This window comes from Columba livia, chromosome 10, assembly GCF_036013475.1.
Source record: "Columba livia isolate bColLiv1 breed racing homer chromosome 10, bColLiv1.pat.W.v2, whole genome shotgun sequence".
NCBI classification, from domain to species: domain Eukaryota; kingdom Metazoa; phylum Chordata; class Aves; order Columbiformes; family Columbidae; genus Columba; species Columba livia.
The window spans coordinates 22,983,990-23,000,094 of record NC_088611.1 but is presented as its reverse complement, the minus strand read 5'-3'; the positions used below and the strand labels follow the sequence as shown (position 1 = coordinate 23,000,094).

At 52.5% G+C, this 16,105-nt stretch overlaps 1 protein-coding gene and 1 long non-coding RNA gene across 3 annotated transcripts in view; one reads left to right on the top strand and one right to left on the bottom strand.

Annotated features, from left to right (window-relative positions):
• Nucleotides 1-16,105, bottom strand: part of LOC102087959 (dynactin subunit 2) — a 151,886-nt gene that overhangs the window by 13,133 nt on the left and 122,648 nt on the right. The window lies entirely within an intron of this gene.
• Nucleotides 866-7,616, top strand: LOC135580418 (uncharacterized). The gene is made up of 2 exons (XR_010474952.1): nucleotides 866-5,883; nucleotides 6,672-7,616. It is a non-coding gene; the product is annotated as an uncharacterized LOC135580418 (long non-coding RNA).

Sequence of the window (16,105 nt, the reverse complement as noted above, 5' to 3'; positions counted from 1 at the left end):
CAGAGCCCTGCCCCCACGCCCTACTGACCACAGCTCCTGACGCTCCAGCGCCCGCTGCCCGGGCAGCCCCGCTGGGCCCGAGCGCCGCCGCGGCCCCGCCTGCCGCCGGCCCCGCCTGCCGCCCGCCCCGCCCCGCCCCGCCCCGCCCCGCCCCGCCCCGCCCCGCCCCGCCCCGCCCCGCCCCGCCCCGCCCCGCCGGGAAGCGGCCGCACCGGGCGGGGCCGGGCCGGGAACCGGCTCCGGGCGGCCCCTCCCCGCACCTGCAGCCGAGGCGGCCGCAGCGGGCAGGACACCCCGATGCCCGCGGGCAGGGCAACCAGGCCCGCCAGCGGCCGGCGCGGACACGGCGGGGACAGGCGGACGGCCCGGGCCCGGGCCCACCCCGTGCTGCCGCCGTGCGAGCGCGGGTGGCGAGCAGGGCAGCGCGGGGCCCCGCTGGCCCCGAAAGTGTTACCGGTGGACATGGGGACACAACGGGTGACGGGAGGTATCGTTGTGTACTAAAGGGCAGACGCGCTCTCTTCCCGGAGCCCCCGCCGCCGATCTCCAGCTCGCAGCGAGAGCAGTAACGTGCTGGGGACGAAGAACGTGTAGCAACCAGCCCCAGATTGAAAGAAAACATCTGAGAACCCTGAGCAAAACAAGAAAGGGAAAATGTTCAGTCCAAACCTTTGCATTTGTATTTTTTTCTACTGCAGAGCAAGGCTGTTCTTCCTCCCTTTTCCTCTTCCTGTCAACAGCTGTGCCCTGGAGGGGAAGCGGCTCGGCGGAGCCGGGCAGGTGTGCGGGGCCGGGCGCTCGGCGGGTGTGCGGGGCCGGGCGCTCGGCGGGACCGCGGGGCCGGGCGCTCGGCGGGTGTGCGGGGCCGGGCGCTCGGCGGGACCGCGGGGCCGGGCGCTCGGCGGGTGTGCGGGGCCGGGCGCTCGGCGGGACCGCGGGGCCGGGCGCTCGGCGGGACCGCGGGGCCGGGCGCTCGGCGGATGCGGCTGCAGGACGGGTCACGTCGCGATGGGCAGTTTCGTAGTTCGGTAAGAGCGGGAAATGAGCGGGGGAGCCCAAGCCACACCGAGGCCTGTTTGCAACAGGTTCCGGATCAGAGGAATTGGGGGTGGGTGGAGATGACGTGGCCACGATAAGGCAAGTGGCTCTACTGATTTAGTCATAACGAGCTGCCTCAGTTAATAAGCAGAAAACCAGGGGAATCAAACATACATGAAAAACAGATCTGGTGAAATGTTTTTTTACCAAATATTTCAGGTTGTTGGAATATTCAGAGTGCTACACCTAGGCAGAAGGGACAAGAAACTGTAAGGACAGTCTGGGCACTCTGGGGGTGCCAGCTTTTGTCATTGAGGAGTGACAGGCAAGGGAAGGCTGTATAGTGGAAAAACTGTCAAATGTGGTAAACGAACAAGGGGTGTCAGGGAGATGGGAACAGATTTGAATCCAGCTTGTGATGACGTGACGGATGAATCCAGGTTTTGTGATGGAGAAAGGTGAGAGATCGAACCTACCATTTCAAGCTGTATCAAAACTGATACACTGTAGTTTTTGGTGGTGCCAAAACAAAGATGGGTGATACAGGTCAGCCCCAAACGGGCGAGACCAGAATCTTTATAATAGTGTTGTAAATATGGAAAACTATCTTGATATAAACAAGGCCAGAGCAGCACTCACTGTCTTCCCATCTGATGGAGGCTGGGGTGGATATTTCAGAAACACAGAACTGTGAGGGACGGGCAGTCAGAAACGGGAAAGCCCAGCAGGCTTTTTCTGTTCCTGCCGCTGCGAGCAGCACAGGGCGGCAGGCAGAGCGCGAGCAGACTACTCGTCTAACAGGACGCATTTGACATAGAAACAAATGATAAGTTGAAAATCAAAAAAGAAAATTTCTGAAGTCTAAAGGACAGTGGAGTATAAGTCAGTACTGAGTTTTCAGGAAAGGGTGAATGTGGCCAAAAACTGCTGATGCATTAAATTACCTGTCCTATGTATTAATATAAAATCTCTTCCAGTGATCTCTAAGTTCAGTATTCATGTTGAGGGAAGAGTCAACATACCGCAGTACAGCATGAAAGGATTTTTTCTGAGAGCCTCAGGTTCAAGATGTCTCCAGGGTGTGTAAACCACTCGTGATCTCATTTTTCGTTTAACTGTACAAATGCTGCAACAGTATTTCTGCAGTGAATGCATCACCACCCAATAAACTAATGAAAACAGCATTACCCTCCGTGTCTCATGCAGTGAACAACCTCCCTTCAGTTCCACTGGGACTAAGGAACTCGCTATCCAGGTCGTGTTTCAGGTGGTGACAGATTGTGCGTTGCACAGTTACTGTAAGCGCAGTCCCTGTTTCTGCTAGTCGGCACAATCAGCTTCAACAGAGCGCCAGGGTGCCGGGAGCACAATCAGCTTCAACAGAGCGCCAGGGTGCCGGGAGCACAGTCAGCTTCAACAGAGCGCCAGGGTGCCGGGAGCACAGTCAGCTTCAACAGAGCGCCAGGGTGCCGGGAGCACAGTCAGCTTCAACAGAGCGCCAGGGTGCCGGGAGCACAATCAGCTTCAACAGAGCGCCAGGGTGCCGGGAGCACAGTCAGCTTCAACAGAGCGCCAGGGTGCCGGGAGCACAGTCAGCTTCAACAGAGCGCCAGGGTGCCGGGAGCACAGTCAGCTTCAACAGAGCGCCAGGGTGCCGGGAGCACAATCAGCTTCAACAGAGCGCCAGGGTGCCGGGAGCCCCAGCGGCGCTCGCGCCCGCCAGACCGTCAGCGCCTCTGCCCACTGTGTGAATAACGGAGGCACTGACGGGCTGGAACTTCGCTAACAGTTTAAATGCTTTTGAATTAAAGCAAGTAATGGTGTGAGGAGGAGCCTGTCTGTATGGATTACTCTGTTCTTTGGGCACTCAAAGCAGCCCTCCTCCTTACAAGGAAAATGAAGCATAAAAAGGCTATTAAATAGGACTGGTGAACATTTTCCTGCTAAAGCATGTTTTGACAGAAAATGTTGTTCTTTATGAGAAATTTTTCATTAAAAGAAAATCTGGAAGACATTTGGCTGAAAACCAACATATCACAAAAGTAGATGTCCCCCTCTCCTCCAGGCACCAAGCAGGGATCCCATGTCCCATGGCCCTTCTGCGAGGCTCTGCCTCTTAGTCCAGAGCAGACTGCAGCTGGACGTGAGGACTGTACCGCAGCACGAGCCTGCACTGCTGACAAGACCACAAATCGCAACAACGTGCAGCAACGGCATTCCCAAACGCACTGGAATCCGCTGAATCCGCTCCTATCCAATTCACAGCTATGTGTTCCTTGTCTACCAGCAAAGTAGTACCCGTAGTACCTCTCTAATGGACTCCGTTTATCACTTCGATACCCAACGCTATCAGCCTGCATTAGTTTTATCAAGTTTCACTCCTCGCTACAGCCTTTAGAAAACCTTTGGAAATAAGGCTGTGTGACTGTGTCTTGAGGCAAGTAAGCCTGTAAAGAACAACTCAGGAAGAATACATCTGAAAAAGGAAACTACTATGCCCAGCAAACCCCAGTTTGTGTTGGTTCTCTCTCCCCTCCCATCCTCTGTATTGTTCTCACGCGTTGCCCTCCACATCTCGTTTTCTTCTCCCATAACCACTGCTCAAACAGGGTCCCCAAAACATGCACCACTACCAGTAGCCTGTCTCACTGAAGCCCTAAGCCATTGTTTAGTTGTCCTACAATAATAAACTACAAGTTCCTTTTAATTCTTTATCAATGTAGATCTCACAGGGCATTACAGGAATAGATAAACACCATTTTATCCATTTTACAAGAGGAAGGGATCACTTGAGATACCATGATGAGTCACAGGCATAGCTTGAATAGCATCTGTGTTACGTTCTCATCCCTGAACTCTGGCTCCGTCACCCCACAAAAACAGTGGTACAGCCACCTTTATTACTTGAGTTTTCCCTATCAGACTGCAGAATCTGATGTCTATAAAGAACCTATTACTGATGTAAAAGAAGAAGAAACTGAATATCTCCCAGAGCACTGAAAAAAATGCCTGAAAACTGACTCAACCAAACAGCAAAACATTTGGCATAGATACCCGCAAGGAAACCATGGGCACCCCTCAACTCTGCCACCATGTGCTTTTCAATTTTCATTTTGCTAAATTTTGCTGCTTGGGCACCTTCCAAATCTGCACATAAGGTGACTAGCAAACATGAGTTACATAATTTGATTGTTTCGTGGTTGAGGTTTCTTTGGCGTGTTTGTTTTTTAACTGTTCCCTAAGTCCTAAAGAATACAAACTGCAGAGAGGCATGGGAGAGAAAACAAACAAGCAAGGATTCAGCTGGAGTGCTTTGCCTCAAGTAAGCGGCAGTGCTGTTCCTGGGCAGCCTTGAAGGAAAGCGCACGGCTATGAATGAGCAGGGGCTGAGCGAGCCTGGGCCATGGAACAGGCTTTCAAAAAACGAAAGCGAGGATAGCAGCCTGTATGGACAATTCAGTACCAGAGTGTAACAGCAGACTTAGTTCTGTATGAGTAACTGGTCTCAGGACAGTAAAAAGATACAGAGTGAGGCTGTAGGAAGAGTGTTTCACAAGGGCTCAGCCCAAGCCCTGAACAGAGCTTCCTGGGGGACAATGTACTGGGGACAATGCGTACGAGGGTGTCAGCAGGAGCTCAGACTTTCCCCCTCCGAGCCTACCCAGCCCGAGTGCTGACGCAGAGTGTCCTCCGGAGATGTCCCCAGCCTGGGCAGCCCCGTCAGCACCGCCGTGTGTGCTGTCTCCATGTCAAACTGAGAGGAGAGGTCAGGCTCACCGTCTCTACCAGAGAAAACATTCCAGAAGCACTCTCAGGAGAAAAAAGATGAAGCTTAACTTAGATATAGAAATAAATATAGGCCATAGATACAGGCCATACTTGCCATTTGTTTTAAAATTAGTTCCAGAAGTCACCGACGAACAGCATTTGCCTCAAAGAGGATTATAACCAGCATGCTTTGCCAGACTCCAGTGTCAGAGGATGCAGCAGCCTCCAAGAGCCAAATTCTGAGCTCCGCTAATTGAATTCCATCTTTACAAACTTGTCAGAAACTCCGTATATACTGCTGGCAGTGGTAAAATGCTCAGGTTTCCACCAAGCAGCCCCTCCACGCACAGCCTGCAGCCCCAGCCTTCAGCTGCGCCCTTTTCAAGTTAATGCTTATTCCTATGGGGCGTAATCTACCTGTTCCATCCCTGGACTCCCCTCGTTGACACCACCTGCTGACGTGACGGTCTCCCCTCCTCAGCCGAGTGCCCCTGCAGGGTCTGTGCACGCCCGTTCCTCTGCGGGAGGAGACGTGAGCATTCCCGTGGGAAGCAAAAATATTTTGATGGAAGTTTCTTTCCCATGGCTGGCTGGAAAAGCTGAAATTATCCATTGCTCTTCCAGTAAAATTCTCATTCTGCTTCCTTTTCATGGCATAGTTTTGGCTGCTACTTTGAAATGGAGTCGGTCAAGAAGTGAAACAGCACCATTTATGCTGAAGGCTGAAGGCTGGCTGAAGTCACGTAAGATGTCTTTATTTTTTGATTTTTTTTTAATGTGGAAGGCTAGAAGTCAGCCATCACCAGCCCTGGAAAGAACCCCAAGGTGGCTGTTTGCAAAAGGAGAGCAGAGAAAAGCCTTGGCCACCTTAGCTATCGAGTGACAGAACAACAAAAACCCACAAACCTCCAAGCTGTGGGCTCAGGCGCAGGGACGGCCCCGGCCAGGCCAACAGCGGCCCGCGGAGCCAGCCAGCCTCACACGGGCAACGGAGGCTGCAAACAGCGCCTGCGCCCGAACCACGGGAGTCTCCCAGATACCGACAGTGGCTGCTCCACCAGCTTCCTTTTGAGCTAGGTAATGTCCTCTCACATACTATAGTTTGGGCTGATCTGGGCTGAAACCAGAGGCAGGTTTCATCTACGGGGGCTGCCAGTTACGCTGTCTGGCTGGATGAGTTCCTGCCCATTTCACCGCAGAGGACGCAGGGAGCGAGGGGGGGAGCAGGGGGGGCGCGAGGTCGCTGGTTCCAGCGGCAGCACCGCGCTGAGCTGCCACAAACCACATGTGGGACTAAGGCACTTTAATGTAACGTTAGCTTCGGATGGAGGAGGAAATGGTTAAGGCTCAGAGTATCATTAAAACGCACCACACACACACAGACATGCACGCAATATATCTATTAATCAGCTTTGACTACTACACTTTCAAGACATCTTTTAAAAATGCTGTAAATATTAGAAAATATGACCCAAATTAATATCAGTAACTCAGTCTGCTGGGAAAGAATTCACCTGTTTCATATAGTCATTCCCCAATAATGCTGTGAGTCAAGGGAAAGCAACATTGTCTTAGGACGCCTGGGATACAGGACAGTGAAACTAACTGTAAATAGGAAATTAAAGAGATCTGTTCTGTTTCCGGTCCCAAATTACAGGAAGTCTAAAAGGAAGGAAAGGGAAGGAAACACCATCACTGGAGGAAAGGCATTGAGTTTTGGGGCTTTGTTTTATTTTTCCTTTTGCTCTGTTTACAGAATTTGTTTTAAATGCTTCCCAGATTTTCAGTTTGGAATTTGTTTCATATTACCCCATCATGTTGTTATTTCTGCACTGACAGTATCCTTTTGATTTGTGCATTTAAAGGTCACCAAAAAAAGTGCATGGCTGGGAGCAGGTGTAAGTGCATTTCTAAAGCGCAAATGTACGTTGGGCAGAGAGAAGCGGCCAATCCGACGTGCACAGCCCTGCAAGAACCCACCCCGGGGACGCGCGGCTCTTCCGCGAGGGCGCTGCACGCCTGCAAGAGCGCAGGGGGCGCCCCGAGGGCGCGGCACTGCTGGGCAACGCAGCGCTTCTCCACACCAGCCCTGTCCTGGCGTCCACAGGAAACGCCTCCGCTTTGGTCACTGAGGAGGGCTGGCGGGAGGCTCCTGCTGGCAGCCTGTTGTGCTGGCTTTGTTCTTGGCTTCACAGGACTGTTTTCCCTGTCATGTTTTGTTCGTATCATCAGGGAAGAAAACTGGTGCCATAAACTATCCATCAGATAATAAGTTGCCTTTCAAGCCATAATTCTCAAGTATTATCCAGTGTCCTGGTTTTGTTAAAAACAAGTTTCTCTTTCAGTGAATTTTGCCTGTCAGCTAAAGCTTCATATTAACTGCATTTTCCTGGAGAACCAGACACATGTTTTGGTAAACCTGGCAATGGAATGCAAACTTATTGATAAGCACGAGAGGATGAACATCTCGCGAGAGGGGCGACGAGAAACAAGTGACCAAGAAACTGACCAACTGTGTATAACATCCCATTCACGTGAATACTGCATATAAAAGTGGGAGATCACGAGGATCTCGTCCCTTTTTCCCTTTTTTCCTTATGGCCGACGTTAGGAGAGGACCTTGCTAGTCATCCCTGCGAACTGAGGCCTAGTGACAGACTGAATCCAGCTCCGGTTGGCTGCAGAGTCCAGTCCAGGACTTCAGGTGCCGGCTCTGCAGTTGCCGAGACTTTCAAGATTGGTTTTGTATGTTTTGTATTATTTTCTCTACTCTTAATATAGCATTAGTAAAACATGGTTAATTTTTCCAACTCTCTTCTCTCTGTCCTTCTTTCCCTCCGGATCGCCTGTCCTGAGTGGGAAGGGGGGAGAGGGAGGGGCAAAAGTGGGAAGTGGGGGGGAGACGGGGTTAACAATACATCTGCCAGGGTTTTACTGTCACCCCGCAATCTAAACCCTCGACATCCAGCTGCTCCATACAGCCTGCAGAGACTGACAATGCAGAGGGCCAAAGGAGTGCCATGTAGTAAACAATCGTCTAAAACAGGCTGTGGCTTTCAATCCCTTATCATTTTTTTTCCCTACTTCTCCTGTTTTTCTCTTTGGTTCTCAAGGAGCAAAACAGGAATCTTTAAATAGAATGAAGGACACACCAATAAATACCTGCCACGAGAAACATGTTGGTTGAAATGGCACAGTACGGTACAAGCTGTAGTGCTAGAAATTGTGGATTGAAAGTGCTGACCTTTCAAATGGTGATTTGCTATTAGCACTGCATGATAAGTACCAGCGCTGTCAGGCCCGCCTGGTTGCAAAAACTTATTTTTTAGTATGTATTATTTTGCAGTACTACAGTGCAGTTGAGAAATGAGACCCCACTTCACTAGAGGAAATAAATAAAACATCAGTTAAGGTATCACCAAGGTCAAAGTGCAGCCTCCAAGTGCAGAGGTGATGCTTTGGGAAGTACACTGACCTGGTGTGATGACGGCCTATACCGCCTTCTTCTCCCACCCTTGCGTTCACGGTTGGGCTGTGACCTCAGGCTGGAGTGACAGGAGCAGCGCAAGCAGCTGGTGATTTTATCTGCAACTCCTCAGATGGGCAGAGAATGTCACCTTTGTGCTGCACGGTCTCACCAGCCAGATGCAGTGGATGACAGAGGAACTCGGAATGAATCTGCTGGCCACAAGCACGGGCAGTCACTCCCTTGGTGAGGCTCATGGCTTGTAGCCCAGGATGTGCTGCCATCAGTCGCCCATCCTCTTATGTCTCAGCATGTGACACCTGCCTGCTAAGGGATGGCTCCTGCTAAGGCATGTACAGGTTTCACAGTCGGATGTGACTAAGTAAATGCACATTCCCCTTATCTGAGAAGCCCACACTGCAGTGAGAAATGGAGAACAGGCTCCAGGCGAGCTGGCTCTGCCAGGGGACTGACAACCATGTGGCTCACGGAGAAGAAAGTTGTCCAGGAAAACTCTCTGCGCGTTTGCACCGTAAGTTCCTGAATTAATAGACTTTAACGAGATCTTAAAAAATACACATTTTTTTTCCCAAAGGAGAGCACCTTAAATGACTGTGGGCCAAAGTTTTGGAGTTCATTGCACTTAGAGCTCGTGCCATTGGAAATGAGACCAGCAGGCTGAGGTGGGCAGCAGGGCCAGCCCCTCGCTGCACGGGTGGTGAGGATGCTGGCCAAGAGAAGCCTCTGCACGGGGCCTCCAGCACCGCCACTGCAGGTCTGTGCTCCCGCACGGGAAAACGCTTGGGCTCTGGGCAGCTACATCACGCTCCCCAAGGGTTTTGTTCCTGTTTCTTTCAGTCTAGTGCACATGGGACTCTGGTTCCACCATGCACTGACAAACACATCATCAGGCTCCTGCAGCCATAGGGGAGGTGGACATGGCAGGGCCAGGAACAGGGACACGCTTCTGGGGAGGAGAAACACTTCTGTGAGGCCCAAGTTTGCAAAGGGAAAATGACAGTGAGCAAAGTTCTCTTCTTCAGTCTGCTTAGCTCCTGAGCCCTCTTGGGGAGTTAAAGGTCACAGAATCAATGACTTCACGAGTCTCTTCCCATGGGCTAAGTTCACCCTCTTGATGCTGCTAAGGGTGATCTTCAATGATTGTTCATATAGAATGTTTGTTGTATTAAATACTAGAAGCTCTGGGGACACAGAGATTCTCACAGAGAAACCACTATATAAAACAGAATTGTACTGTGTATAATGCACATATTCAATAAAGAGCAAATTGCACAGGTTCTGAAAACAATAACTCTCTCCCCCAGTTCTGGGAGATATTTGCTCTTTACCTTTCAATAAAGCTGGCAAAGCATTTGACAGGGTATCTTCATAACAAAGTGCTCTCTGGAGAGTGTGATAAATTAATATGGGCCAGAAAACTGCCAACATTAAAACAACACTTTATTGGTGTGCATGTCTAGCTATTCCCCATGCAGACTCATTCTCATTATCTAAGACATGCTGTGTGAAACTACATAAATCTGCAGGGCAGGAGGAGAGGAACGGGAGAGAGAAAGAAACCAGTAAGAGGACCTCAAGGACCTCAAAGACCAGGAGAAAACAATCCACCTTCATTTGCTAAGAAAATCTCCCTCCCCATGGGAGCCAGGCACTGCATTTGTGGTGGGCCACAGAAAAGTATCTCCCTCCCTCCTTTCCCTCATTGCATGCAAAACATTGGATTTCTGTTAAGTGCCCTAAGATCTTACCTTGTTAAAGTACTGACCATAAATAGGCCAGAATCCAGACAACTGTGATTCTGTGATCACCTGTGAGGGAGCAAATGGATACGACTCCTGTGATGGAGTGCAGTTCTGCCATGGTGGAAGAAAAGGATGTGAACACAATAGCACAAGTATTCATCAACAATTCGGTGTCTTGAGAGTTAAACATACCAGTTCTCTTTGCAAAGTCCAAGTAGTCAAAGGGAGCTGGTTCTGTGCGGCTCACATAATGAAGTCATGGAGCTCCCTGCCACAGGGCAGGTGGATGTCAACAGCTTAAGCAGATCTCAAATGGGAATAAAACTCCTCTGTCTCCAGGAAATCCTGGAGCCACAGACCTGTGGAGAACAGGAAATGAGCCTGGAGACGATCGTTACCTACACATCTCATCTGCTCCTCTGGGACACAGGACGCTGGCCTGGCTAGACCTCTGGTGTGACCCGCGTTGTCACACTTACCTCCTTAGGCACCGGGTGGGAGTCCTGAGACTCCAGGAGAGGGGCATATGCCAAGGAAAACTGTCCTGTAAGGCCACAGGCAACAACAACTGGTGCGGTCCTTTGCCATGGGAACGTTTGAACGTTGGAACGCAACACACTTGCGCCTCTCAGCAAGGTGTCCTCTGAAGTACTGGAGGGGAAGCCACTGCCCACAAGCCACACTCTTCATTCTTCTCCAGCTGGGACCAGACTTGCTGCCAAGGACAAGAACTAAACTAAAAGCAGTTTTGCAACAGTAATGCTGTTCTCTAGAATGAGCTATCCTGTCAAGAAAAGGCACCTCTGCCTCCATGCAGGCTGCTAATAGTGTCCTGCATCCCATGGCCCGAAACAAGGGATTTCTCAGACCTGCTGCTGCCTTGAGAAAATGAACACAACAGCTGCAATGGCAATACCCTTCACCACCTCTCCGTAACAGAGATATTGACAATCTGGGAATCAGGAATACATTCCCATAGTGGGACCCAATTCCAGCTGGGAAAATGTCATTTACAACCTCAGCAGCACAAACCCATCTGGAGTACTTCAGGACCATATATTCTGCAGGCAGCATGGATTATTTATCCTGAAAATCTTTGGTGTAAAACACATTTAAACCTCCATTTAGTATCATGATGTGAAAGTCAGTATCTTTTAAAGAGCTTACTCCATGCTCTATCAGCGTGGGAGAACTTCAGCCAGCAGGATCTACTGACTACAGCGGGAGATGGCGACCCATGAGAGCTGAGCCTGACCTTCCGCCTCTGTGCTTAGGGCAAACCAGAGTGTGATCATCACAACTAACGAACAGCTGCAGGCACAAATAGTGCCTGTGCAGAGTTCTGAAGTACACAAATATAGGACTAGATCCTCCACCAGCATGACCCTGAGTCAGTCTTTCCAGTCTGCCTGGGCCTTCATTTTCTGATGAAACAAGGAATAAGAAATCCTTTCTTTCAAAAGAGGCAGGACGAGAGCAGTAGTCAACACGATAAAGAGCTTTTCTGAGCACTTAAGGCTGCCGATGAGAGGCACCATGGGAACGCAAAGCACCTCGCTCGCTCTTCTGCAGAGGAAAGTCCCTCCTGACCCAGCCCACCTGGAGACAGGCAGAGCGGGCTCTGACCGGGCGCCAGCCAAGGGGCAAAGCTCCCAACAGCTCCAGTTCCGAGCCCGTGCTCGCTCCTCTTGCTTCCATGATACTCTAGTTCTTGTCTACTCTAAAGGCACCAGAGTCGCCTGGAGCTGGTGTCCCTGTCAGCCCTCACAGCTTTGAGCAGTGTCACCTGTGACTGTGGGGATGTCGTGCACACCCGCCCGGTGCAGGGATCGCACACAGCCCGCCCGGTGCAGGGATCGCACACAGCCCGCCCGGTGCAGGGATCGCACACAGCCCGCCCGGTGCAGGGATCGCACACAGCCCGCCCGGTGCAGGGATCGCACACAGCCCGCCCGGTGCAGGGATCCCGCACAGCCCGCCCGGTGCAGGGATCGCACACAGCCCGCCCGGTGCAGGGATCGCACACAGCCCGCCCGGTGCAGGGATCCCGCACAGCCCGCCCGGTGCAGGGATCCCGCACAGCCCGCCCGGTGCAGGGATCGCACACAGCCCGCCCGGTGCAGGGATCCCGCACAGCCCGCCCGGTGCAGGGATCGCACACAGCCCGCCCGGTGCAGGGATCCTGTGCCAGGCCAGCACTGGCTGTCCCAGCCTCACTGGCCCTGGCACTGCCGTGTGTTCACTCACAGCCAAAACCGCTCACCAGCTGCTCCCACAGCACAACAGCCACCCCAGGGACCCACCGGGATCATTCCTAGGGCAGAACAGCAGGGACGGGGCGATGTACGGGCCAAAGTACCGCACAGCTAGGAAAACTCTGCTGAGGGACCGCTGTGTGCGTTTGCTGTTAAGGGGCTTACAGATGAACTTCAAGATTGAACTCAAGTGTAGAACAAAGTGACATCTTAGAGAGAAATGACCAAAACATTCATCTATATTGTAGAGGAAGGAAAGAACACAATGATTCAAGGACATTGAGACCTAGTTATGTGATGTTTTGAGACACTGATCCAGGAGGAGGATGGTGATACTTACGGAAATGTATCTTAATTTGAAGAAGCAGATAGCCAGTGAAAAAGAAACGGAAAAATAGATGGAAAAGAGAAAAGCAGACTTACTTATATGCACTAAGATAGCACTGGGCAAAAAACAGGAAACTGGGTAAAATAATCCATCCAGATTTACTGGCTGTAATAAGGTTTAAAAAGATTAATTAATCACAGAGACGTGGTTCTCTTAGCAGCCATGTAGGACACTACCTATTAGAATTACTAGATCGCAGTGCTACCCCAAAGGCCCCTGTTGTGATTAGCAGCACACGCTTCAGGTAAGGTGCAAAAGACCAAGCGCGCCATGGAGATGAAACACCCTGAGAGGTGGATACCAAGGAGAGCAGTGGAGACACGTGGGCGAGGGCAGGATGGCATGCACCAGCGGGGCTGGTGCTCAGCTGCCTGACAAACCGGAGCCAGACCCCAGTCCTGAGTGCACAGGTGTGACACTGCAGCCAGGGTCCTGCCCACGTCATCCCAAGCCCCGGTGTGACAATCCAGTAACACAACTTCAGACCCCTCCTATCCCACGACAGCCTCCTCGCCAGCGTGCTGTGGCCAGCAACCACGGATTCAGAACAGCTCTAATCCTGCTTCTGGTCCTGCCTACCTGCTCTATCACAGCTGGAATAAAGTTATCTAAACTCTGTGTTGCGTACAAATCGTTCCATGAATCAACACCCAAAAGAACTGGAGAAGTATGCTATGGGAAAGAAATCAGCTGTAAGCCAAGAGCGGTGAAAATACTGTATTCACGCCAGGGAAGGTAATCTAGGAATTCTCAACACATGGAATTTTCTAACAGTCAGTAAGTGCATAAATGTGATGCAGCAGAGTCATTCAGCAGCATTTTGTTTCCATTTAAACCAAAACAGTTACTTTTAAAGAGGCTTTTATCATCATCCCACTCTGCTTACTCCACATTTTTCACCATCATGAACCTGAAGTGGAATTAGCTATAAAACAAAGCTAGGCTGCCTGTCTTGCCTTCTCTTTGCAGACACAGGTGAAGAAACAGCAGTGATTGTGCACACAGAATTAGATTTCAAAAACTGTGCAGCTGGCTATACAGAGAGAGAAATTAATTATGCAGCTTTTAAATTTACGCTGTTGGGTTTTGGTTTTTTTTTTTTTTTCTAAAAAAGGTCAAAACTGAAAGAATAGAATATTAATCTGACACCCCATTTCTATAAACGCTTTAAAGTAATGATACTGCTAATGAACGCTGAATTGCAGTGTAAATCTAATAGATCAACTCCTGGCACCTAGATTATGATGACAGAACTTCATCAGGTGTAATGAATACACCAGAGGAGGAAACAATTATTCTCTCATTATGTTAAAAATGTTACCTATTTTTCTTTATTAAGGAAACACGCATTCCATTTTTCCCTGCGACAACGCAAACACCTGCAGAGGTGCCGGGCAGCAGGGCTGAGCGCTGCATTGCCTGCGGAGGTGCTGGGCAGCAGGGCTGAGCGCTGCATTGCCTGCAGAGGTGCTGGGCAGCAGGGCTGAGCGCTGCATTGCCTGCAGAGGTGCCGGACAGCAGGGCTGAGCGCTGCATTGCCTGCAGAGGTGCCGGACAGCAGGGCTGAGCGCTGCATTGCCTGCAGAGGTGCCGGGCAGCAGGGCTGAGCGCTGCATTGCCTGCAGAGGTGCCGGGCAGCAGGGCTGAGCGCTGCATTGCCTGCAGAGGTGCCGGGCAGCCGGGCTGAGCGCTGCATTGCCTGCAGAGGTGCTGGGCAGCCGGGCTGAGCGCTGCATTGCCTGCAGAGGTGCCGGACAGCAGGGCTGAGCGCTGCATTGCCTGCAGAGGTGCCGGACAGCAGGGCTGAGCGCTGCATTGCCTGCAGAGGTGCTGGGCAGCAGGGCTGAGCGCTGCATTGCCTGCAGAGGTGCTGGGCAGCCGGGCTGAGCGCTGCATTGCCTGCAGAGGTGCTGGGCAGCCGGGCTGAGCGCTGCATTGCCTGCAGAGGTGCCGGGCAGCAGGGCTGAGCGCTGCATTGCCTGCAGAGGTGCTGGGCAGCAGGGCTGAGCGCTGCATTGCCTGCGGAGGTGCTGGGCAGCCGGGCTGAGCGCTGCATTGCCTGCAGAGGTGCCGGACAGCAGGGCTGAGCGCTGCATTGCCTGCAGAGGTGCCGGACAGCAGGGCTGAGCGCTGCATTGCCTGCAGAGGTGCCGGACAGCAGGGCTGAGCGCTGCATTGCCTGCAGAGGTGCCGGGCAGCAGGGCTGAGCGCTGCATTGCCTGCAGAGGTGCCGGACAGCAGGGCTGAGCGCTGCATTGCCTGCAGAGGTGCCGGGCAGCAGGGCTGAGCGCTGCATTGCCTGCAGAGGTGCTGGGCAGCAGGGCTGAGCGCTGCATTGCCTGCGGAGGTGCTGGGCAGCAGGGCTGAGCGCTGCATTGCCTGCAGAGGTGCCGGGCAGCAGGGCTGAGCGCTGCATTGCCTGCAGAGGTGCTGGGCAGCAGGGCTGAGCGCTGCATTGCCTGCGGAGGTGCTGGGCAGCAGGGCTGAGCGCTGCATTGCCTGCGGAGGTGCTGGGCAGCAGGGCTGAGCGCTGCATTGCCTGCAGAGGTGCTGGGCAGCAGGGCTGAGCGCTGCATTGCCTGCAGAGGTGCTGGGCAGCAGGGCTGAGCGCTGCATTGCCTGCGGAGGTGCTGGGCAGCAGGGCTGAGCGCTGCATTGCCTGCGGAGGTGCTGGGCAGCAGGGCTGAGCGCTGCATTGCCTGCAGAGGTGCTGGGCAGCAGGGCTGAGCGCTGCATTGCCTGCGGAGGTGCTGGGCAGCAGGGCTGAGCGCTGCATTGCCTGCGGAGGTGCTGGGCAGCAGGGCTGAGCGCTGCATTGCCTGCGGAGGTGCTGGGCAGCAGGGCTGAGCGCTGCATTGCCTGCAGAGGTGCTGGGCAGCAGGGCTGAGCGCTGCATTGCCTGCAGAGGTGCCGGGCAGCAGGGCTGAGCGCTGCATTGCCTGCAGAGGTGCTGGGCAGCAGGGCTGAGCGCTGCATTGCCTGCGGAGGTGCTGGGCAGCAGGGCTGAGCGCTGCATTGCCTGCGGAGGTGCTGGGCAGCAGGGCTGAGCGCTGCATTGCCTGCGGAGGTCGGGAGCTCTGCCGGCTCGCTGCTGTCAGAATGAAAGCGGTGTCTTCAAATGATGAAATAGCAAATTAAGAAGGCTTTCCTGGTTGTGTTGAATAAGTTTCACTTTCCAGTTGTGCTTCCCACCTCACCTTTGTGGCTTTTTCTGGTTGATTTAGCATTGGTGTTTTCCAGCAATAGTGGAAAAATGAGGTTTTCTCATTGTTCATAGAACACACGGTCCAAACATGAACTTTCTGCAATGCGCCATTTGCTGAAGGGTGTTTGTTAGCTTTAGCTAAGAGCAGCAGTAAGAACTTTTAGACTTGGGGAAACAGAGAACGAAGGCTTTTGATTTTGGTGCACAGTGTCGCAGTGAACT